The sequence below is a fragment of the Perognathus longimembris genome, chromosome 4, assembly GCF_023159225.1.
Source record: "Perognathus longimembris pacificus isolate PPM17 chromosome 4, ASM2315922v1, whole genome shotgun sequence".
Taxonomy (NCBI): Eukaryota; Metazoa; Chordata; class Mammalia; order Rodentia; family Heteromyidae; genus Perognathus; species Perognathus longimembris.
The window spans coordinates 93848052-93870815 of NC_063164.1; the positions used below are offsets into that span (position 1 = coordinate 93848052).

The 22764-nt window shown below is 40.7% G+C and overlaps 1 protein-coding gene across 5 annotated transcripts in view; it reads left to right on the forward strand.

The window, feature by feature from the left end:
- The first annotated feature begins 11888 nt into the window (after nucleotides 1-11888).
- The window catches only part of Map3k2 (mitogen-activated protein kinase kinase kinase 2), an 81835-nt gene continuing 70959 nt past the window's right edge, over nucleotides 11889-22764 (forward strand). For 4 of the 5 annotated variants that reach the window (XM_048345703.1, XM_048345698.1, XM_048345701.1 and 1 more), the window contains exon 1: nucleotides 11889-12404. The gene's annotated coding sequence lies outside the window, so the exon portion shown is untranslated. Of the gene's footprint in view, nucleotides 12409-22764 lie in introns of all 5 variants that reach the window. The other variant, XM_048345702.1, reaches the window with a different exon arrangement.

The following is a 22764-nucleotide window of genomic DNA, read 5'->3' on the forward strand; positions in this document are numbered from 1 at the left end:
GAGGGTTTCATCCCCCCCCCCACCCCAACACACACACTTAAGAAGGGTTTCTGTGTATGTGAATGTGTGGGTGATAATTATGGCTGCAGGTCTTTCTTTTCTTTTCTTTTTTTTTTTTTTTTACATTTTTTGCATTACCAAGAAACTGAAAGAACTTTGTACAGGAATAATAAATACTTCCTGAGCATCCTATTTTTCAACTAGAAAAGGACACACAGTTGTCCTTATGTCCCTGCTCAAACATTCCATTGTTAAAATTTGCACTTTGAAGGCCTGACCCTCCAGGTGTCAAAAGACTTGTGCTACTATATGTATATTTTTAAAAAATTCTTGGTATCAATTAATAGTTCAGACAAGGCCCACAGAAAAAAAGGTTTTCCCTACATGTGCTGGCTCTGGTGTCCATTTTCTTTAATCCACTTCATAACATCTTTGCCATTTCTTTCCCATCATTCCTCAACTAGGACTCACATCCATCAGATGCTTTCTGTGTACATTTTTTTATAATAGTTGGGATGTCATTTACCATTTAATCACATTAGTGTCAGAGAAACAAACCATACTCCATATTTAAATCACTTGCATGTGTCTGTATGAGAAAGTGTGTTTCTATTTGTCAATGCATTGGTACAAGTAAATGCAGTATAAACTCGCAAACACAGATTTGAAAATAATACACACACAGTGTTCAAAGTTGAACATTTCTCATGGATTCTGTGGTATGGGCCAATATGGTGTTTACATTATATAATTCCTGCTGTGCAAGTAGAGCACATTTTCTTTTTTTAAAAATGATTTCTTCAGGGGCTGGGGATATGGCCTAGTGGCAAGAGTGCCTGCCTCATATACATGAGGCCCTGGGTTCGATTCCCCAGCACCACATATACAGAAAATGGCCAGAAGTGGCGCTGTGGCTCAAGTGGCAGAGTGCTAGCCTTGAGCAAAAAGAAGCCAGGGACAGTGCTCAGGCCCTGAGTCCAAGCCCCAGGACTGGCAAAAAAAAAAAAAAAAATGATTTCTTCAGGCTGGGAATATGGCCTAGTGGCAACATGAAGCCCTGGGTTCGATTTCCCAGCACCACATATACAGCAAATGGCCAGAAGTGGCACTGTGGCTCAAGTGGCAGAGTGCTAGCCTTGAGCAAAAAGAAGCCAGGGACACTGCTCAGGCCCTGAGTCCGAGGCCCGGGACTAGCAAAAAATAAAAAATAAAAAAATTTCTTCCATGTATCCTATTGTGGGTACTGGGTTTGTTAATTATGATTAATTTTTGTTTCTTCTTTTTTTTTAGAATGTAGCAGTAATGCTAATACTGAAACAAATGATTTTTCTTTCCTGAAGTATGATCATTGACACTTGAATGATAGAATTTTAGTACTGTAAACAGGCTTTAGTTATTTAGTCAATGTGAGAGATTTAGGAGAAATGTGTAGTGTGGACTATAGAGTTTGCCTAAATGAGTTTTGCAGTAACTGATGTTAATTCAGAAATCATATTTGGATTTGAAATGTCTGGAATGACTAGCTGCTTTGATGTTTGCACTAAGGTTTTATTGGGAATGCAAGAGAGGTTGAAAGAGATTTCAGTAGTACATGTGTAACTAATTTATTTGAACTCTATGCTAAAGACATCTACTAGCTGATCTTCAAATGCCTTTTTTTTAAAAAACCCATCACAGATGATTGGGAATGCTGAATATCAAACATTTCACATTAGCTACATAAATGGTTTTATACAACAAAAAATACTAATTTGTTTGACATTCCATGTTAAACTACTGTCATGTTCAGCTTCATTGCATGTAATGTAGGCCTAGTCCATCAAATCATGTGCTCTGGAGAGTGTTCTTTATTCAATAAAGTTTTAATTTAGTAAAAAAGAAGAAGAAGAAGAAGAAGAAGAAGAAGAAGAAGAAGAAGAAGAAGAAGAAGAAGAAGAAGCCGCCAGGGTCAGTGCTCAGGCCCTGAGTACAAGGCCCATTACTGGCAAAAAAAAAAAAAAAAAAGAGTTAGAATTGTCCTTTACGGGCCACTCACAGAAATCTAGATCTTTCCAAAGTGTCCTAACTTCTGCCATTTCTATGTCCCAAAGTCACTTGCACATTTTAGGTATTTTTTTCTTCTTCAAAAAAAAATTGTTATTAAGCTGGGCACCAATGGCTCACACCTATAATCCTAGCTACTTAAGAACCTGAGATCTGAGGATTGTGGTTTAAAGCTAGCCCAGGCAGGAAAGTCCATGAGGCTCTTATCTACAATTAACAACCAGAAAACCGGAAATGGCACTGTGGCTCAAAGTGCTAGAGTGCTAGCCTTGAGCTGAAGAGCCCAGAGTTCAAGTCCCACAACCTACAATAAATAAATAAATAAATAAATATTTAAAAAGTTATTAGGTACAAAAGTGCAGCAGTTGAGTGCTCTGGCTGCACAGGCCATGGAGGAAAGTGAACTATGCAATCTGTCGGCAGAGAGGGGAGGGAGGGAATAGGTGAGAATGAGGGAATAGATAATATTATGCAATAGAAAATGTACTCATTCCCTGATGTGTGTAAAGGTAACCCTGCTATATATCATCTCTAAAACAACCATCAAGTAATTTAGAAAAAATTGTTATTATAAACGTGATATACGGAGGGTTACAGTTATATAAGTCAAGTAATGAATACATTTCTTTTTAGACAATATCACCTCTTCCCTTGTTCTCTTCCAGTTTTTCCCATCCCCACCCACAAGTTGCATAGTTTATTTTCTACATAGTGTATAGTGAGTACCACTGCTGCATTTGTTTACCATTTCCCCCTTCGTTTCTGTACCCCCCTTATAATTCCAAAGACAGAAAAATTAACAAAGAAGACAAAAAGAAAAGAAAACAAAAACAGCAACAAAGAAAAAAAGCCTATTGCCATTTTCCTGGGATTCATTTTGATTAACATTATATTAACATTTTGATATTTTTATAGCAATTCCACTCATTGGTTACCAAGTTTGGGGTTTTACCTCACTTTCCGTTGCTACAGTGAAATGCAGAATAATTTGCAAAGAAAAAAGGTTTGGCTTATGGTCCTGGAGGCTGGGAAGGAAGTCCAAGGGCGTGGTGCTAGAACCTGCTTGGCTTTTGGATGGGCAATGTGGACGGGGAAATAGGCATGTATGGGAGAGAAGAGACAGTGGTGGCTGCAGCTTATTAACAACTTGGTCCTGAGATTAAAACAAAACAATAAAAACAAAAAAACATGCCAGAGGGAACCACCTCAATCCCTTCAAGAACATGGAGCTCCAATAACCCAAACATCCTGAACAGCTCCCAAACAACATTGCAACATTGGCAATTAAATGTCAACATGTATTTTGGCAGGGACAAACCATAGCACATGCTTAGAAAACTTCCTGTACATTCCAAATAGTAGAAATTTCAGGTTGGTGGCTCATCTCTGTAATCTTAGCTACTCAGGAGAAAAGATCTGAGGATTATGGCTCAAAGCCAGCCTGGGTGGAAAAGTCTGTGCAGTTCTTATCTCCAATTAGCCTGCAAAAAGCTGGAAGTGAAGGTATGGCTTAAGTGGTAGAGTGACAGCCTTTAGCAAAAAAAAGCTAAGGGAGTATGCCTTGGCTTTAAATTCAAGTCCCCATACCAGCACAGACAGACAGGCAGACAGACAGACACACAGACACACATGAATAATAATAATAATAATTCAGAAATGACTTTTTTGAGTATGGAAGCACAGTGGTATTTTAGGATCAGATCCACCCTACTAATGTTTTATTTATTTATTTATTTATTTATTTATTTATTGCCAGTGGAGGGACTTGGACTAAAGGCCTGAGCACTGTCCCTGGCTTCCTTTTGCTCAAAGCTAGCACTCTACCTCTTGAGCCACAGCGTCCCTTCTGGCTTTTTCTATATATGTGGTGCTGAGGAATTGACCCCGGGCTTCATGTATATGAGGCAAGCACTGTACCACTAGGCCATATTCCCAGCCCTTTATTTATTTTTATAAATTTAAATTTATTGTTAAGGTGATGTACAGAGGGATTACAGTTACATACATAGTGAGTAAATTTCTTGTCATACTTGTTACCCCACCCTCATTTTTCTTCCATCTTCCCCCCTACCAGCCCCCCCCAAAAGTTTTATTTATTGTAAGAATAAATTAGATCTCTACACCCATTGCATGGAGGCAATCACAATAGATTTCCTTAGCCCATTTGCATGTTTACTTTCTTTCTTTTTTTTTTTTTTTTGGTCAGTCATGGGGCTTGAACTCTGGGCTTGGGCTCTGTCCTTGAGTTCTTCAGCTCAAGGCATAGTGCTCTATCACTTGAGCCACAGAGCTACTTCCAGTTTTCTGGTAGTTAATTGGAAATAAGAGTCTCATGGACTTTCCTGTCAGGGCTAGCTTTGAACCTCAATCCTCAGATCTCAGCATCCTGAGTAGCTATAGGAGTGAGCCACTGGTACCTTGCTCATGCTTACATATTATAGCACACAGAAGTCTCAGTCCAGCTCCACAAGTCCCACTTCTCTGGGCAACATAGACAGTGTTGGATTCGTCAATAGCCACCCATCTCTCTGCTCCCCTATAACTCACCTGATTCTGTGCATATATGGATGACTAGGTAGTGTACCCTGTCCTAGGAGTGCCCTACAAGGAGATCCTGACTCCTATAGAGATATAGCCTTGTGACTCACTCGGCCAACAGAATATACTGTTCCTGTCAGCTGCAAGAGGCAGCCATTCATTTCCTCATCATGTGAAAGTATACAGCCCCATTGGACTGGGAAGGGGGTTCTCCTACCAGACCCATCATTCCTATGTGGGGTTTCTTCCTCACTTTCCAGGGTGGTCAGTAGGAATTCTTGTATGAAGGTGGGCAATGGAGATGGAATAAATGGAGTGGCCTCTAAGGAAGGAATGCTCAAGAAAGGTTCCTGGATGGATACTTCCACTGATTTACTTTGGCCAGCCAGAATTTAGTTATTTGGCCACATTTAGCTGCAAGGTAGACTAGGGAATGAGCTCTTTATTATGACAGGTCTATATGGTCAGCCAAATTTTTATTACAGTGGAAAGAGAAGAATTTATTTGGGGGCACAATTATGGAACATTGCAGCAAAGACCAGTTAACGGTCTGCTAAGGGAGCAAGTGAGAAAGATTGTCCTTAATGAGAAGAGAATCTTGAGCAAACTTAGTTTCAAATCTTGGTTTCTATTGCCTACTCTAATCAGAATAACTAGTACATATAAGAGAAATAGCTGAGTGTTAGACTAGGGTAGGAAACATTCAAAAAATACCAAACATTGGTAGAACAGAGAATAAGGAAGTACTCAGGAGAAAAAAGTCAAAAACTTAAAATGACTGAGGTACATCCCAAGGAGCATAGGAGTCAATTGACAGGGACCTGGACCAAATGGGTCAACAAAATAAACAATACAGTACCAAATTATCACCAAACTACAAACAGATATCTGTAATTCCTTGTTGATATAAATGATTGTGGAAATAAGTAATTGAGAAGAGACAAATCTCCCTTGTAGAAGAATTCCAGGCAACTTATGTGAATTCCAGGTAACTTATATAAATTCCAGGTAACTTTGCATGCAAAATTGAATATAATTCCCTACTCTATAATGACTTCCTTGCAAAGAGTACATTCTAGAAAGAGAGAAAGAAGAGTAATTTTACAGTGGAGATAAAGTAAGCACTACCTCAGTAATGTGATCACAGTCAACATCAACAGTCATAAATGTGGATAGTACACAGTTGCCATGTTTGAATTTTCTTTCCAAGCTCATTTGCTGGAAAATATGATCCCTAAAGCAGAGATGTTGTGAAGTAGGATTCCCTGATTCTCCCCCTAGTACTGAGGCTTGAACTCAGGGCCTTGAGCTCTTGTCTTTTCCACACAAGGCTAGGACTCTACCACTTGAGCCACACCTCTACTTCTGGCTTTTTGGTGGTTAACTGAAGATAAGATTCTTATGGACTTTCTTGCCCAGGCTGGCTTTGAACTGTCATCCTCAGATCTCAGCCTAAGTATCTCAGCCTAGGATTACAGGTGTGAGCCACTGGTACCCAGCAGAGAGGCTGGACTTCTAAAAAGGGTTTATATAGAGTCCTTTATCTAAATGAATGAATGAATGCCGTTATTGTGGGAATAGGTGACTTATAAAAAGCTGGAAAAGGTGGGGATGTGACTTAGTGGTAGAGTGCTTGCCTAGCATGCATGAAACTCTGGGTTCATCGATTCCTCAGCACCACATACACAGAAAAAGCCAAAGTGGGTGGTGCTGTGGCTCAAGTGGTAGAATGCTAGCCATGAGAAAAAAAAAAGCCAGGGACAGCGCTCAGGCCCTGAGTTCAAGCCCCAGAACTGGCAAAAACAAAATAAAGCCAGGTGATGGTAGCTCATGCTTGTAATCCTAGCTACTCAGGAGGCTGAGATCTAAGAATCATAGTCCAAAGCCAGCCCAGGTAGGAAAAGTCTGTGAGTCTTTTATCTCCAATTAACTATCAGAAAACTGTAAGTGGAGCTGTGCCTCAAAGTAGAAGAGTGCTAACCTTGAGCAAAACAGCTCAGGGACAATGCCCAGGCCCTGAGTTCAGGCTCCATGACCCACCAAAAAAAAGTTGGAAAAATAAATAAAATAGGACAAGACTGACCCCTTTTTGTCTATCCACTGCCTTTCTCTCTCTTTCTTCCTTCTATTTAGGGATGACACAGATGGCCTTCAGCAGGTGTCACTACCATGGTCTTCATCTTCCCAGCCTATGCAACTGTGAGAAATAAATAAATGCGTCTGTGGCAGTCTTAGTTATTTTACTTGCCACTATGACCAAAAAAGCTGACAGGAACAACTTAAAGGGGGAAAGATATATTTGGGCTCATGGTTTCAGAGGGTTCAGTCCTTGGCTGCTTGGTCCCATCTACTGATGCAGAATATCATGGCCACAAGAGCATGTGACACAGGAACATCCCCTATACAAGATGCCCTGAAGACAGAAGCTTTAACATATAAATCCGTGGGGACCATTTCATAGGCAAACCATAACAGTGGTATCTTGTTTGTTACAGAAGCAGACAACCAAGATAAGATATGTTATGCTAAAAGTTGCATTTCCTTTATGCTTTTATTTTCCTAGACTCAGAACTTGAGTGTAATTGTGAGAAAAACATTGTATAGATTATAACTGAAGAACATTCAATAAAAATACCTGACTAGTACTCCTCAAAACTGCCAAGGTCATCAAAAATAAGGAAAGTCACAGTCAAGAGAAAACCAAAGAGACACAATGACAATTAGGTAAAAATGGAGGAAATATGAATCAAGTATGAATTGTGTTAGTCAGCTTTCTATTTCTATAACAAATACTTGAATCAATCATCATAAAAAAAGCAAAAAAGCCAGGTGGCAGTGATTTACATCGGTAATCATAGCTACTCAGGAGGCTGAGATCTGAGTTTAAAGCCAGCCTAGGAAAGTCCTTGAGACTCTTATCTCCAATTAACTACCAAGAAAGCTGGAAATAGAGCTGTGGCTCAAGTGGTAGAGTGATCAGGGACAAGAGAGAGAGGGAGAGATCTATATAGAGACACAGAGACAGAGACAGAGACAGAGACAGAGACAGAGAGACTGAAATTTTATTTTGGTGTTAAGTTCCTAGTTGGTTGGATCTGGTGCTTGGGACTTGTGATAAGACATTGGCAGGAGTTCCTGGTACAGCAAACTACTTATCTCATGGCAAGTAAGTGAGAAAAAAAAAGGATGAGGATAGGGCTGGAGTCCTACAATGCCCATTGAAGGCTTGGTCCTCATTGACTTAAAGCTCTCCACTACTAAAACTTTCACCTCTTTCCCAAAGCTCCACGCTGAGGACCAAGACTTTAGCACACAGGTCTTTAGCACATTCCAGGTCCAAACCATAGCATGCAGTTATTGTGACAACTGGACCATACTGAAGTAAGAGTTTAACATAATAATAGCGGAAACTGTGTATGGGAGCATATGGGAACTCTTTGTACTATCTCAACCAATTATTCTGTAAATCTAAACCTGTTTTAAAATATAAAGATTAAAAAAGAAAAAAAGGCACCAGCCAAAACCCAATAGGTTGGGTATAGTAAAAGCCTGTAATACCATCAGTCAGGACACTGAGAGAGGAGAATTATGAGTTTGGGGCCAGCCTTGGATATACAGTGCGAACTTGTCTCTAAACACTGCACAATACAATACAATACAATGTAAACAACAAAACAAGAGATCTGAAGGTGTAGCTCAAACATAACTCACTTAGCATGTATGAGGTAATCGGTTCGATCCTTAGAACAAAATAAAAACATGTAAACTAAACAAAAAATGTATGTGGGAGGATCGGGAGAGATTCTTCCTCTACCTTTCCTTGGTGGGAGTGAATAGTTCATGACATTTGGAGTGAAGATGGCCATCTTTGACTTCAGAGATGTCAAATCACAGCCAGAAACAACCTTGGACCCATGTACTGAATTTTTATTACATGAGAAAATAAGCCTTACCATTGAAGCTGTGTTGGGTCAGGTAGCATTCATATACTGAAGTCAAATGCATATGGATATGTTATGGTCACCACTCTGGTTTTTACCTTTATGGCCCATCTCAGCTCTTTAGCCTGCTGCAGAATCTTTCCTTCCTAATCTCTAGGTGGTTCTCTTCTTTCTTTAGCTTTATCCCTTACATACATCATTTCCCAGGCTTAGTGGTCAGCAGCTCTGGCCATTCCCAGGCAGGCACATTCAAGCACACTTGATTCTCTTTGCCAGCAACATCCACTTCTTCATCCTTAACTTCTCCCTGTAAATACTGAATTGTCTCAGATTTCAGCTCATGATGGGCAACAGGCAAGATTCTAAGATGTCCCTAAAGATACTTGCCCACTGGTATGTCTAGCTTACAAAGCCCTCAGTACTGTGAATATAATGGTTTTGCACCTGTGATTAGGTAAGTTCTGTGATGCAGTTGAGGATATTAGAATATTATTCAGATCCTAATCATACACACTCTTTAAAAGCACAGTTCCCTCTGGCTGGAAGAGGAAAAGAGGAAGTCAGCCTGGAGTTTGATATGGAAAGTTTGATGATCTTCTGGTTGCTGGCCCTTCTATGTGGTCAGGGGTCATGGCCAGGAATTCAAATAGGCTCAGGGAGCAAAAAGTAGGCATAGGAAAACCTCAAACCTCAAGGAACTTAATTCTACCAACAATAAGAATGCGTGGAAGAGGATGTTTCCTGGGATCTCCAGAGGAGAACTCAGCCCAGTGACACTTGAATTCTGGTTAAACTCCTCCTTAGTACTGTGAGATAACAGATAAGCATTATTTGAAGCCACTAAGTTTATGATAATTTTTTCCTAAAATTTTTGCCCAGACTAATGTTTCTCAGACTGGACTCAAACTCTTGTTGCTCTTTTCACTTCAACTTACCAACTGAATAGCTGGGATTGAAGGCATGCACTACCATGTCCAGCAATCTGTGGGTAGTTTGTCATGCAGTACCAGAAGACTCACATCCCATGCTTCCTGTTTGAAGCTGTCCCTCATTTCCTCAGAACTTGTGACATCATCCTTTCCACTGCTGCATAACCCGATACACACCTCTGAACAATGCAAGTCATTCTGGATTTCAGTTAGCTTTTATACTTGTCCAACCTCCTCACAAGACTCTGAATCCCTAATCCCTTCAAGGTGGGAACTGTGTTACGTAGCACAGGAAGAAGGCAAGAAAAAAATTAATGGATGATTTTGTCAAGAAAAATGTTATAATCACTAGTTTGAATCACATATACTAAAATAACCAACGATATCAGAGATTTAATGTCTACATCAGAAGAAAGGTCACCAATATAAAAAGAGTGGCAGAAAAGAAAGATGAGCTGCTGTAAACATACATGTGAGGTGTTTCTAAGAAATGTAGAAATGAATGGAGTCCTAGGTGCAGTAGGTGAGGAAAAAAAGAGGATGGAAGAGTGAGCAGAGGTATGAGGAAAAACCCATGTATCTTTTTTGGGGGGGGCAGTTCTGGGGCTTGGGACTCAGGGCTGGAGCACTGTTCTTGGCTTCTTTTTTAGCATTCTACTTCTTGAGCCACAGCACCACTTCTGGCCTTTTCTGTTTATGTGGTGCTCAGGAATAGAACCCAGGGCTTCATGCATGCTAGGCAAGCACTCTACCACTAAGCCACATTCCCATCCCCCAAACCATATATCTTTAGATTACTTGATAAACAGGAACATATTTATTGGATGCCTGAAATGTGGTTAGGCTAGGACTATGGGAAACAAGAAAAGAGTTTAAGATCAAAAGTAACACACACACATACATACAATGGTAAGAACTCGGGGATCTTCTTTTCTGTGGCATACAGATCTTAAATGTTATAATCAAAAGTGATTTTTAAAAATTTTATTTTTATTATCTTTAAGCAGTTTTACAAAAGGGTTTCAATTCAACAAATCATGAATCGTTTTTAGTGTTAGCATTAAGGAGTTGTACACAGGGTTTATAAGTCCATAAGTCAGGTAACAAGTATAGTGCTTCTTGGAAAACGTCACCCCTTCCTGAACCTGCCCACAAGTTAGTACAATGCACCTTGATAAAAGTCAACTCTCCCATTCTTCTACCCCACCTTTCCCAAACCTACCCATACCCCACTCATGGTTCCATTTTCCCATGTCTATTGAATATGACTGTATTTTTCCATCTTTCCTTTCTCCATTTGCCTGGTCTTCTTCCTCAAATATCAAGATTTGAAGCAAGTATAAGTTCAAAAGTCTTCCACTTTTAAAACAAGTGGGCACAAGCGGACTCCTCATTTAGCGCTGTAATTCTGAAGTGCACACCCTTGTTCCTGTGCTGTTGATACCTCCATTAGTGGGCCGGTTACAGACACGGGGGGGGGGCGTGTGGGGGCGCGTTATTTTGATATTACACGACACGTTGGGGCAGTTCCTGCCTTCAGGTCTCCAGGCCAGCCCCCTCAAATGTTCTGACCCCTGAAGTGGACAGCATCTTACCTCTGCCAGATGTGTGCCGAATTTCTCTGTGATTGCAAAAGTTGGAGTCGAACGTGGTCTGGCATACGCCAGAAAGGGGTGGAATACAGGTTAAAATGAGAACTCACGTGCAAGTCTCAGGGCAGAATAGTACCGAAAGTTGTATGGGGCATTTTTTTAAGGAAAAGAAGAGAGCCAGGGAGAGAATGAGATGAAACCCCTCTGGGTCCAGTTGAGTCACACTGGGTAGGGCCTCCCGGGCGTTTTATTTCGTGGACTCCGGCGAGCACGGGAAGGAATCGCGACCGAGATCCGGGTTTCAGACTCTACCACTGGCTTTTCGGGGGGTAGGAGCATGACAGCTCATCTGTGGAGGAGGTTTCCACGTCTATAATTGCAGAAGTAACGCTGTGCCAACCCAGTGACGACATGAAGTGAATGGAAAGCGCGCACAGCTTCGCCGGTCCACGGGGGCTACTGATCGGTAAGGTCTGCAAGGAATCTGGACTGGCCAGTCACGACTCGCCCTGGAGCTGGAGCTGGTCACTGGTCTCCGCCCGCCCAGCCGCCGTCCACTGGGGAATCCCCGGTCTCGCTCTGCTGACGTTGGGATCGGGACGCAGACACCCGAGGACCCCGGTGCGCGTGCTCCGCCGCCCGAGCACAGGAAGGAGGGCGGCGCGAGGGCGGAGCCGGGACTGGGAATCCCGTGTTCCTGGGTGGGCGGGGCCGGCGTGTGCGTGGGCGCGGCGGCTACTGCGCAGGCGCCGACACTCTCGGCTCGGCCGGGCGCGCACCCGGGGCCGGTTCTGCTCGGGGAGGGAGGAGGGCTGGCGCGCACCCGAGCGGCGGCCGTGGCGTGCGCCACCCTACGCCCGACGTCACGGGTCCGTGTGTTAGTGGCGGCGGGGCTGCCGCTGCCCTCAGCCGCGACGCTTGACGAGGGTGGTGCGGGTGCTGGGTGCGGCGTTCGGGGCCGCTACGGCGAGAACGGCGGCACACACCTCTTCGGTCCCCGGCTGCACAGTTGTCGTCTCCGCCTCTCTGCGGCCTCTGGCGGCGCCGGCCGGTGGCTTCCTCCTTTCCTGCCCAGCTCCCCAGCGGGCCTTGGGGCTGTAGCGGCGGGAGCACTGAGGGTCGCCGAGAGGTCGCGGCTGACCCCGGAGGCCCGCGCATCCGCCACACTGCTGGGCCTGGGCTCCATGTGAAGGCGGTCGGGCTTGGCCCCGGCTCGCGCCCGGCTTCTCGTGCGCCCCTCCGGCCCCCGGGGCCCGCAGTCTCCCGGGCCGGAGGCCGAGCGGGGGCGGAGGGGGTGGGGCGGGCGCGGCGGCGGCGGCCGGTCCTCGGCCTGCGGCTCCCAGCGACCCAAGGAGAGGCCGGTGAGTGTGAGCGCGCGCGCGTGTGGCAGCAGTCGGGCTCAGCGGGAGACAGGGGGGCTGGCGGCGGCCTGGTTGTCTCTTTGGGGCGGGGATCTCGCCGGATGCTTGCCGGGCTCTCGGCGGACGGGGAGCGGACCCCGGGCTCGGAGTCTGGTCCTGAGACTCGGGTTAGCGCCGCGGGGTTTCGCCGTCAGACCCGCCAGCCAGCTCCTGAAGGGTGGTTTAGTCGGAAGGTTATTTGCCCCCACTCCAGGGGTGAAGCCGCAATGCTAGAACCCGTGAGCGCAGCCGGTCTTGTCTTTGCATCGTCACAAAATGGAAATCCGTACGTTAGGATCGTCTCCTCTTCCCTTCTATACGGAGCGTTTGGCTAGCACTTACAGGTGCTTACTTTCCAGTGGTAGCCCAGTACTTGTTCGTTGTCTAACCCAACTTCCCAGCCCAGAGAGAGGGGTCTGCTGTCTCCCCATTTTACAGACGAAAAGTTGTAGGCTCACCGAGGCTAAGGAAGGCATTTTCCTGGGATCGTGCAGGTAGTAACCGTGGAAGCCTTGTTCACATGTATCCGTGTCTCTCTGCAGGACTGCTTTTCTCTGTTTTATAAATTTTTTTTTAAAAATTAAAAATATGTGAGGCAAACGAGGACAAGTGGATAGTTTCTTTTAGGTGTTCCCTTCCCCTCTCTCCCCCATGTAGGCTGGCAGATCACTTTGTTGATTTTCAAACACATCACTCTAAAAATGTGGCTCGGTGGTAGAACTGAGCAGAGAAAATTTCCCCTCTTACAAAGAAGAAGAAATATATTTGGTAAAAATGCATATTTCTTGAGAAATTCTCTTTTACAGTTTGATCTTGAGTATGGGGAACTCACAGTTGGATGATTTGCTTGAGATTTCCTTATTGCAAAATGTGTTGTTGGATTATGTGGCAGTGTCAACACAGTAATTTTGCATTGTCTCATGCAATATATTTTAGTCAACATTTAATGTGTAGATTATTGCAGAAAGTTATATTTTGACAGCGTGATGTTTTTTCCTCAGATAGGCATTTTTGCCCCACCTGTGCAGAATGTTACTGATCTGTACCTACTATCTAACTGAAAATGGTCATTTTCACATTAAACTGTACTATTTCTTTCACTGTGGGTTAGTGAATAAGCAGAACCAGAGTTCTTTCTATTTACATATAAGAAATACAGAAGAAAATGGCGATACATTCCTTCGAGTAATTGAAGCTTATGCAGTTGCAAGCGTGTCGGAAATCCACTGGTCTTCAGATATAATATTCTATAATTTTACTAGTATATTATCAGTTCGAACAAAATATTTGGTTGAATGCCTGTTGGATCAATAGTTGAATGCCCGTAGGAAAAGGTCACATTACAGAGTTAACAGGCTTATAGACCTATTTTTGTTGTTTAGCCAAAATATAAACATGCCATTGTCTTGTTGAATTAGGTTGAATATGATACTATTGTAGTTAATCATGTTCTGTATGTATTTTGTTTTGAGAGAAATAGCTGTTAAGGGCTTGTCTTAGCTAATTGTTTTACATTACAAGCTGCATCTTTAAAGCAGTTTTTTTTTTTTAAAGAACTTTCTGGTTTACTTTATTGCTACCAAAGGGTAAAAGTATATTTCATAGGTCCTTTTAAAAATGAAGTCATTTTTAGTGCTCTCCCAACTCCTTATATTTTGCTTTCTCTGGATTTTTTTTCCCTTGGATATTTTACCTCCTCGCCCCAACTTTTTGTTATGAAAAGATTTTAAGCATATAGGAAATCTGTAGTAGTGAATAGCCATTTAACTCTCTAGAGCCAACATTTGTTGGTATCTTGCCATATTTGCTTTATCTGTGAATATGTGTGTATTATTTTTAGCTGAACTATTGAAACTCAACTGACAGGACACTTCCCCCTTAAATATGTCAGCATGCATCTCCTAAAGATAAGGACATTTTCTTACATATCTAACATATTGTTAATCTTAGGTGTGGCAACTCTTTAGTGTAATCTCCATCTGTATTTCAGTTTTCCATTTGTACTGAGAAATTATTTTTTTTTTGGGTGCAGTTTCTGGGACTTGAACTCAGGTGCCTGGGTGCTGTCCCTGAGCTTTTTTTTCTCCTCAAGTCTAGCACTGTACCACTTGCTACAACTCTACTTCCTGATTTTTTTAAAAAAAGATATCAAAATGACGTTTGTCTTAGAAAATGATCCTATATGTGAGGTGTCAGACATTTTCCCTTCAAGATGTCATTTAGTTTCTCTATTCCCCGGTATACTACACGAGCTGTTAGCTGTAAACTAGGTCTAAAGAGTTGATCAATTTCAAAGTATACGCTTGGGACAAGGGTACAGTGATGCCTTGTACTTGGCATAGCCTCCCAGCCAGTGACATAGACAGTCTCTGCTGCAATTAGCAAGTAATCTGTGCTTGTGTAAAATTAACATAGTGGCCCTAGCCTGTTTTCAAACCATCTTTCACCTAAAAACTATACCATCTATTGCTAATTCTTATTGAGCTAACTTTGGAATTTTACATATAGTCTTTTCTTGGTCTGCAGATGGAAAGTACATTTTGTGTAGCTGTTTAACAATCTGATTTCATGGATTTTTAAGACTTTTATTTTTATTTTTTGCCAGACCTGGGGCTTGAACTCAGGCCTAAGAACTGTCCCTGAACTTTTACTCAGTGCTAGCACTCTATCACTTGAGCCACAGCAGCACTTTTGGCCTTTTCTGTTTATGTGGTGCTGAGGAATTGAACCCAGGGCTTCATGCATGCTAGGCAAGCATCCTACCCCAAGCCACATTCCTGGGTCTGGTTTTAAAGATTTTCATTGATGAACACAAGGTATTTCCTACTATGATTTTGAAAGGGAATGTAACTTGAGAAAAATGGGAAAATTCAATGCTTGTCTTTTATACTTTAAACAACTGTTGTCATATTTTTTCTCAGTCAACATTTATTGCACAGGAATGATCAGAAATGCAAAGGTTTTTGTTTTTTCCGTACTGGGGATTGAACTCAGGGCCTCAAACTTGCTAGGCAAGCTTTCTTACTAAGTCATGCTGCCAGCCCCAGACATGTAAAGGAAAAGTGGATCTACCATTTTTTTTTCTTTTTAAGAAAATGTGTCCTTTTTTGGTCTAATGGCATGAGCACTGGGTTGAAGGATAAATTATGATTGGTTATGTATGTAGTGCACATATAAAGCCCTAAAGTTTTATCCTGAGCACCAAAAGAAAAAAAAGTTTTAAGATTACTTTGTTTCATTTCATAATGATTATATTAACACATTTATGAATCAAGAACGAATTTCTGGGGGCTGGGAATATGGCCTAGTTGCAAGAGTGCTTGCCTCATTTACGTGAAGCCCTGGGTTCGATTCCCCAGCACCACATATATAGAAAATGGCCAGAAGTGGCTCTGTGGCTCAAGTGGCAGAAAAAAAAAAAAAAAGAATGAATTTCTGATGATGAGATGTGTTAATTACATTTAAAGTTGGACCTTATTTTAAGTCAGATGTAAATATGCAGAATCAAATGTAAAATAATTTTATTTCCTAACTATTGTTCTAAAGAAAGCTTTGTAATAAGATTTCCCCAATTAACACATTACTCCATTAAAAATATAACTTTAGTAGTGAAGCATCTTTTTTTTTTTTTTTTGCCAGTCCTGGGGCTTGAACTCAGGGCCTGAGCACTGTCCCTGGCTTTTTGCTCAAGGTTAGCACTCTGCCACTTGATAGGATGACTATATTTCTTCTGATGGTTAATCTCTTATCTGCTATGCAGTGTCTCTGTATTGCTGCTTTTCTTGTTACTCAACTCCTAGATTGTTGCTTTTTGTGTGGGTATTGATACTATGCCCACACAATTTATGGGATAGGGATAAAATCTGTTTTAGATTTCCTACTGTAAGCACTGATTTTCTTAAAACTACTCAACTGAGTTACTTTCTTGCAATTCATATTACTATAAAGTTTAAAAGCACTATGTGGCTTATATACTTGAAGACTTTTTTTTTTTAAAGATAATTCCCCCTCCCCCTCCTCATGCTCCTGTAATCATCTCTGTACCTTTCAGTAGGAAGTAAGTTATTCAGGGATAGGGATAGTGGTTGGTTGATTTATGTAACCCAACACTTAGCACAATATTACAGTGTTGTAACAAAGATTGTGCCTACTAAAATCACTGGTTATTTACACAACTTTCCTTGAGTTTACTGGCCTTCCTTTGTTTCTTTTTCTCATGCTATTATTTATTTTATTTTAAAGTGCTATTGTTTATTTTACTTTATTTAGAAATTGTAAACATAATTTCCTACATTGTAGGCATTGATTTAAAAACTACTTTAAAGAATTGAACTTGAGCTGGGAATATGGCCTAGTGGCAAGAGTGCTTGCCTCGTATACATGAAGCCCTGGGTTCAATTCCTCAGCACCACATATATACAAAAGGCCAGAAGTGGCACTGTGGCTCAAGAGGCAGAGTGCTAGCCTTGGGCAAAAAGAAGCTAGGGACAGTGCTCAGCCCCTGAGTTCAAGCCCCAGGACTGGCAAAAAAAAAAAAAAAAAAAAAAAAAAGGATTGAACTCAATCTCTTCACTAACCCTATATCTACATTGCAATGAGGGAACCAAGCTCAGGGACTTATATTTAAGCAGTTTGACTCCAGAATCTGTGCTTCTAACTGCTATCTTTCTGCTTTATCAGGATAATTAACAATTGGACTTATTTTTACCAAAGTACTAGGTCATTCATGGAATGTCCACCCAATGAATGACACAAGGGTGGGGAAGGTGTCTCCAGAAGTCTTGAAGAATAGGTCACAATTGAACTCATATAACAAACTACATATTGACTGCTGATATTTATTGAAAAAAATACAGAAAATAAAATAAAAGATAATACGGGTAGTAAATAAATAAGAGTGTGAGCTTGGGAGGCAGACTTGAATATGGATTTAGTGCCACTGTCTAAGCTAATCTTCATTTTCTTTTATAAAGTTATACTCTATAAAATAGGGACAATAGTGCCTAATTCATAGGCATGTAAGTGTCCATAAAACCATAATCAGAAGCTGGGCACCAGTAGCTCATGCCTGTAATCCTAGCTTCTCCAGAGGCTAAGATCTGCCGATTGAGGTTGGAAGCCAGCTTGGGCAGGAAGTCTGTGAGACTTTTTATCTCTGTTAACCACTAAAAAGCTAGAAGTGGAGCTGTGGCTTAAGTGGAAGAGTGCTAGCCTTGAGTGAGAAAGCTCAGGGACAGCGCCCAGGCCCTAAGTGAAAGTCCCATCGTAAGCATGAGTTTGGGCGCGCGCACACACACACACACACACACACACACACAATCTTCCATAATCCACACAAATCATGGTGTTTTTTTAAATTAAATTTTATTGACAAGGTGTTTTGCAAAGGGGGTACAGTTATATAATGAGGCAGTGAATACATTTCTTGTGATATCTTACACCCTCATTTTTCTTTTCCTTCCCTAGATCAGGTCATGTTTGTTTTGATGTATATAGAAGCTTGCATATATAATATGATTATGATTAACAGTGTCCAGTTAAATTAAAAATACCAGGGAGAATAAAAATAAACATTTTACCTTGTATATTTTATTTTACTTAAAGTGTAAAACAGTTTGAGTACATGGACCATCTAGGGTTGCATGATGCCCCTGCTATTCACAGTTGGCTTACCTATACATAATTTAACAGGATTTTTTGAAACCTAGCCTTTGAGTCTTTCTCATCATTGAGTTGCATTTTCATAGGAACAACTTTCTTAAGTTCACAATCTCATTGGTTTATGTAATTTTTGTTGACTCTGATTATTATGAGTACACAAATACAACTTCATGTGTCGCAGTGCATGTTTAGTAGCTTTACAGAGAGAACAGAGAATTGGTGAATTTGCTAAATTTAAGGAGATTGGAAAAAAAATATTGTTGGCTTCTCTTAATGTATCTCTGACTTTACAGATGTATTATACAGGTATTTAAGCAAATGATTCAAGTCAACATCATTCATACCGTTACACTTTGTTTCAGCTCCATTTTTTAAAATGTCTGTGTTTTGTCCTTGTGTTCTGATTTGTTTGTTATATTATAATTTTTAGATTGGCTTTCCATGTTCACTATCTGTTTTCTCATTATTTTCAGCCCTTTGTTATTTTACTTTGCATTCTAGTAGAGCTTCTTGGGTTTGACCTCCATACTGCTCTGTTCTTTGAAACCTGCAAAACCAATTAAAAATACTACTCATTTCATGAATATTTTAATTCTGCATAAATATCTGTTAGCTAGGCAATCCTTATTTTCACTTATTTGTTTTTTATCTCATTCTTGTTCTACATCTCAGCCTGTCTCTCTCTTTGACTTTTGGTTCCTATTTTTTAAAGGCATGTCTTCTGGGATTGAGACTATTATGTTTTTCTGTCAGTTTCAGGCTGTTATCTTGACAGGAAAGAGAAGTAATATTTGAGTGTCTTTTAATAGGCCAGAACTTGTCTCTCCCTTCTGTTGTCTGGGATGCAGAGAATCAAACCTAGGGTCTTGTACCTGCCAGACCAGTGTTTTACCACTGAGCTACACTCCCAGTTTTCCACATTTTTAATATCAAAGTAGCCATGGTAGATCATATTATCTTGGTTTACAGGTGAAGAAACTGAGCCTCAGCCATGTAAAAGCTCATTCGCAGAGTTACCTATTGGAATCTGAGCTTTCTGTGACTCTTGCTGTTGGAGCAAGAGTTCATAGCCTGCTTACTATCCTATGATGTTGCACACGTTCTCATTACATGCAACATTTCCTATGGAAATGTGTGCACTAGAATTTTCTGGGTTGATCTAGTATCATTAAAAAAACACCCTCAGGTTGAGATTTTTTTTTTTTTACTGTAAAGCATTTATTTATTTTTTAATTAAATTTTATTGACAAGGTGATGTACAGAGGGGACACAGTTACATAATAAGGTAGTGAGTATATTTCTTGTCATATTTGTTACAGTCTTCCTCATTTTTCTTTCCCTTCCCTAGTTCAGGTAAGCATAAATACAATATTCAGTGGACCAAAATCATACACAGTAACCACGTGGGATGTGCCAAAGGAAATTCACCTAGTACATTAAACGTAACAACAATAAAGTCCTCCTGTGTCCTTCTCTTGGAGTTCATTTTGCTTAGCCTCATCTTATATAATCATATGTACATAGCTGTTGAGCTATTGTGATCCTCTGATAGGTCTGTCCTAGACCTTTTTATATTTGTTTAGTAGTTGTTTAGTTTTAGATACATAATGCAGAGTCGCTGACCCAAATGTGGAATTACCACTTGTAAAGAAGTTTGTTATTTTGCAAACCTGGTCTCTACTGTTCTCTACCCCCCCCCCCCCCAATCATATATCAAGGAGACCATGTGCCTTTGTTCTCTGTGTTCTAGGCTTGTCTCTCTCAATATTATTTGTTCAAGATCTGACCATTTCCCTGCGAATACCATTATTTTATCATTTCTAATCGCTATGTAGTATTCCCTTGTGTACAGGTACCACATTTTTTTGATTCATTCATCTGTAGTGGGGCATCTGGCATCTGGGTTGTTTCCATATTTTGGCTATTGTGAATTGTGCAGTGATAAACATGGATGTGCGGATGTCTTTATGGTATCCTTGAACCTCTTGTTCAGGATAGATGCCTAGGAGTGGTATGGCTGGGTTATAGGGTATGTCTATGCTGAGCTTTTTGAGGAACCTCCATACTGTTCTCCAAAATGGTTATACTAGTTTGCACTCCCACCAATAGTGGAGAAGGGTTCCTCTTTCCCCACATCCCCTCCAGCATTTGTTGTTGCCTGAGTTCAGAGTATAGGCTATTCTAACTGGAGTGAGGTGGTATCTCAGGGTTGTTTTTATTTGCATTTCCTTAACTGCCAGGGATGTTGAAGATTTCCTCATATGTTTCTTTGCTAGTTTTATTTCTAGGTTGAGGTATTATTATACCCCTCATATTTTATCCTTACTTAGTATAAGTTCTGATTAATACTTGAATATGCCTGAGTGAGATATTTATATGTGTTATACTTTTCAGTAGGAAAAAAACAAATTGGTTTACTTTGAATAAATTGTTCATTCAGAGAGAAATAATTTGGGATTATTTACTATGCATGGTTAGAGAACTGATGATAGAATTTCTTGAAAAAACAGTAGGAATTTTTAATGTGATTCTTACTAAGTTTTAGACTCAATTCTGAATAGGCTATAAATAGTAATTCCCAAATCTCAGAGTTATCTCTGAGTAAAATATTCCAACCCTTGGCAGGATTCAACATCTGGACCCAATCTTGGAACACCTAACAAATTAACTTTTCTCATTGAAGGGAAAGATTAAGTGGCTTGGGGATTAGGTCATTAGAATATACTTACTTGATTGCAATTGGATTATAGTCATTTCATCTCTTAAAGTAGAGTTTTCTCAATAATAAGGCTACTTATTACTTGTTTCCTTGGTGTCTGAGCACCTTAGAAATTTTGTAAATACTACTTGATGTAGTAATTACATGTCATATGGTACAATAAAAAAGTTGAGTGAATAGAACTGGAGATTATCCTGTTAAGGGAAATAATCAAGTCTCTTGCTAAGACAGGCATCACATGTTTTCTCTCAGTTGTGGAAGCTAAGGGGAAACAAAACAAGCAAGGTCATGAAAATAAAACAAGGATACTAGGAAGGTGGGGGGGAGGGGCAGATAAGAAAGTGATAGAGGGATAGTACTAGAATTCCTAGCCAGAGCAATTAGGCAAGAAGAAAATATAAAGGGGATCCAAATAGGAAAAGATGAAGTTAAACTTTCTCTCTTTGCAGATGACATGATCCTATACCTAAAGAATCCCATAGACTCTACCCCCAAGCTAATAGAGCTGATCCAAAACTTTGGCAAAGTTGCAGGATATAAAATAAACCTTCAGAAATCAACAGCCTTTCTCTATGCTAACGACCCAAAGACCGAGGCTGAAATCAGGAAAGCAACTCCTTTTGCAATAGCCTCCAAAAACATAAAATACCTAGGAATAACCTTAACCAAAGAAGCGAAACACCTCTACGATGAGAACTTTAAAAGCTTGAAAAACGAAATTAAGTCAGAACTAAGGAAATGGAAAAACCTCCCATGCTCCTGGATTGGGAGGATTAATATAATCAAAATGGCAATATTGCCAAAGGCTATCTACAAATTCAATGCAATACCCATTAATATCCCAACACCATTTTTTAATGAAATAGAGGAAGCAATCCAGAAATTCATATGGAACAATAAAAGACCTAGAATAGCAAAAACACTCCTAAGCAGAAAGAACAGTGCTGGAAGAATTACAATACCCAACTTCAAGCTGTATTATAAAGCTATAGTAATAAAAACAGCTTGGTATTGGCACCGGAACAGGCCTGAAGACCAATGGAACAGAATTGAAGACCCAGAAAAGAACCCACAGAAATACGCCTACTTAATCTTTGATAAAGGAGCTAAAACAATAGTATGGAAGAAAGATAGCCTCTTTAACAAGTGGTACTGGCAAAACTGGTTCAACACATGCAACAAACTAAAACTAGATCCTTATATATCACCCTGCACCAAAATCAATTCCAAATGGATTAAAGACCTCGAAATCAAAACAGACACCCTGAAAACACTAAAGGAAGGAGTAGGAGAAACACTTGGGCTCCTTGGCGCAGGACGGAACTTCCTTAACAAAGACCCAGAAAGGCTACAAATCAAAGAAAGGTTGGACAAATGGGACTGCATCAAACTGCAGAGCTTCTGCACGGCAAAGGACATAGCTTGCAAGATAAACAGAAAGCCCACAGACTGGGAGAAGGTCTTTACCGGACATTCAACAGACAAAGGCCTCATATCTAAAATATATGCAGAACTAAAAAAATTACCTTCTTCCAAAACAAAACCACAAAGAACCAATAGCCCCCTCATCAAGTGGGCTAAAGACTTACAAAGAGACTTCTCTGATGAGGAAATGAGAATGGCCAGGAGACATATGAAAAAGTACTCTACATCACTGGCCATAAAAGAAATGCAAATCAAAACAACATTGAGATTCCATCTCACCCCAGTAAGAATGTCATATATCAAGAAAACTAACAATAACAATTGTTGGAGGGGATGTGGCCAAAAGGGAACCCTACTTCATTGTTGGTGGGAATGTAAACTGGTTCAGCCACTCTGGAAAGCAATATGGAAATTCCTCAGAAGGCTAAATATAGAACTCCCCTATGACCCAGCAGCCCCACTTTTGGGTATCTATCCAAAAGACCACAAACAAAATCACAGTAATGCCACCAGCAC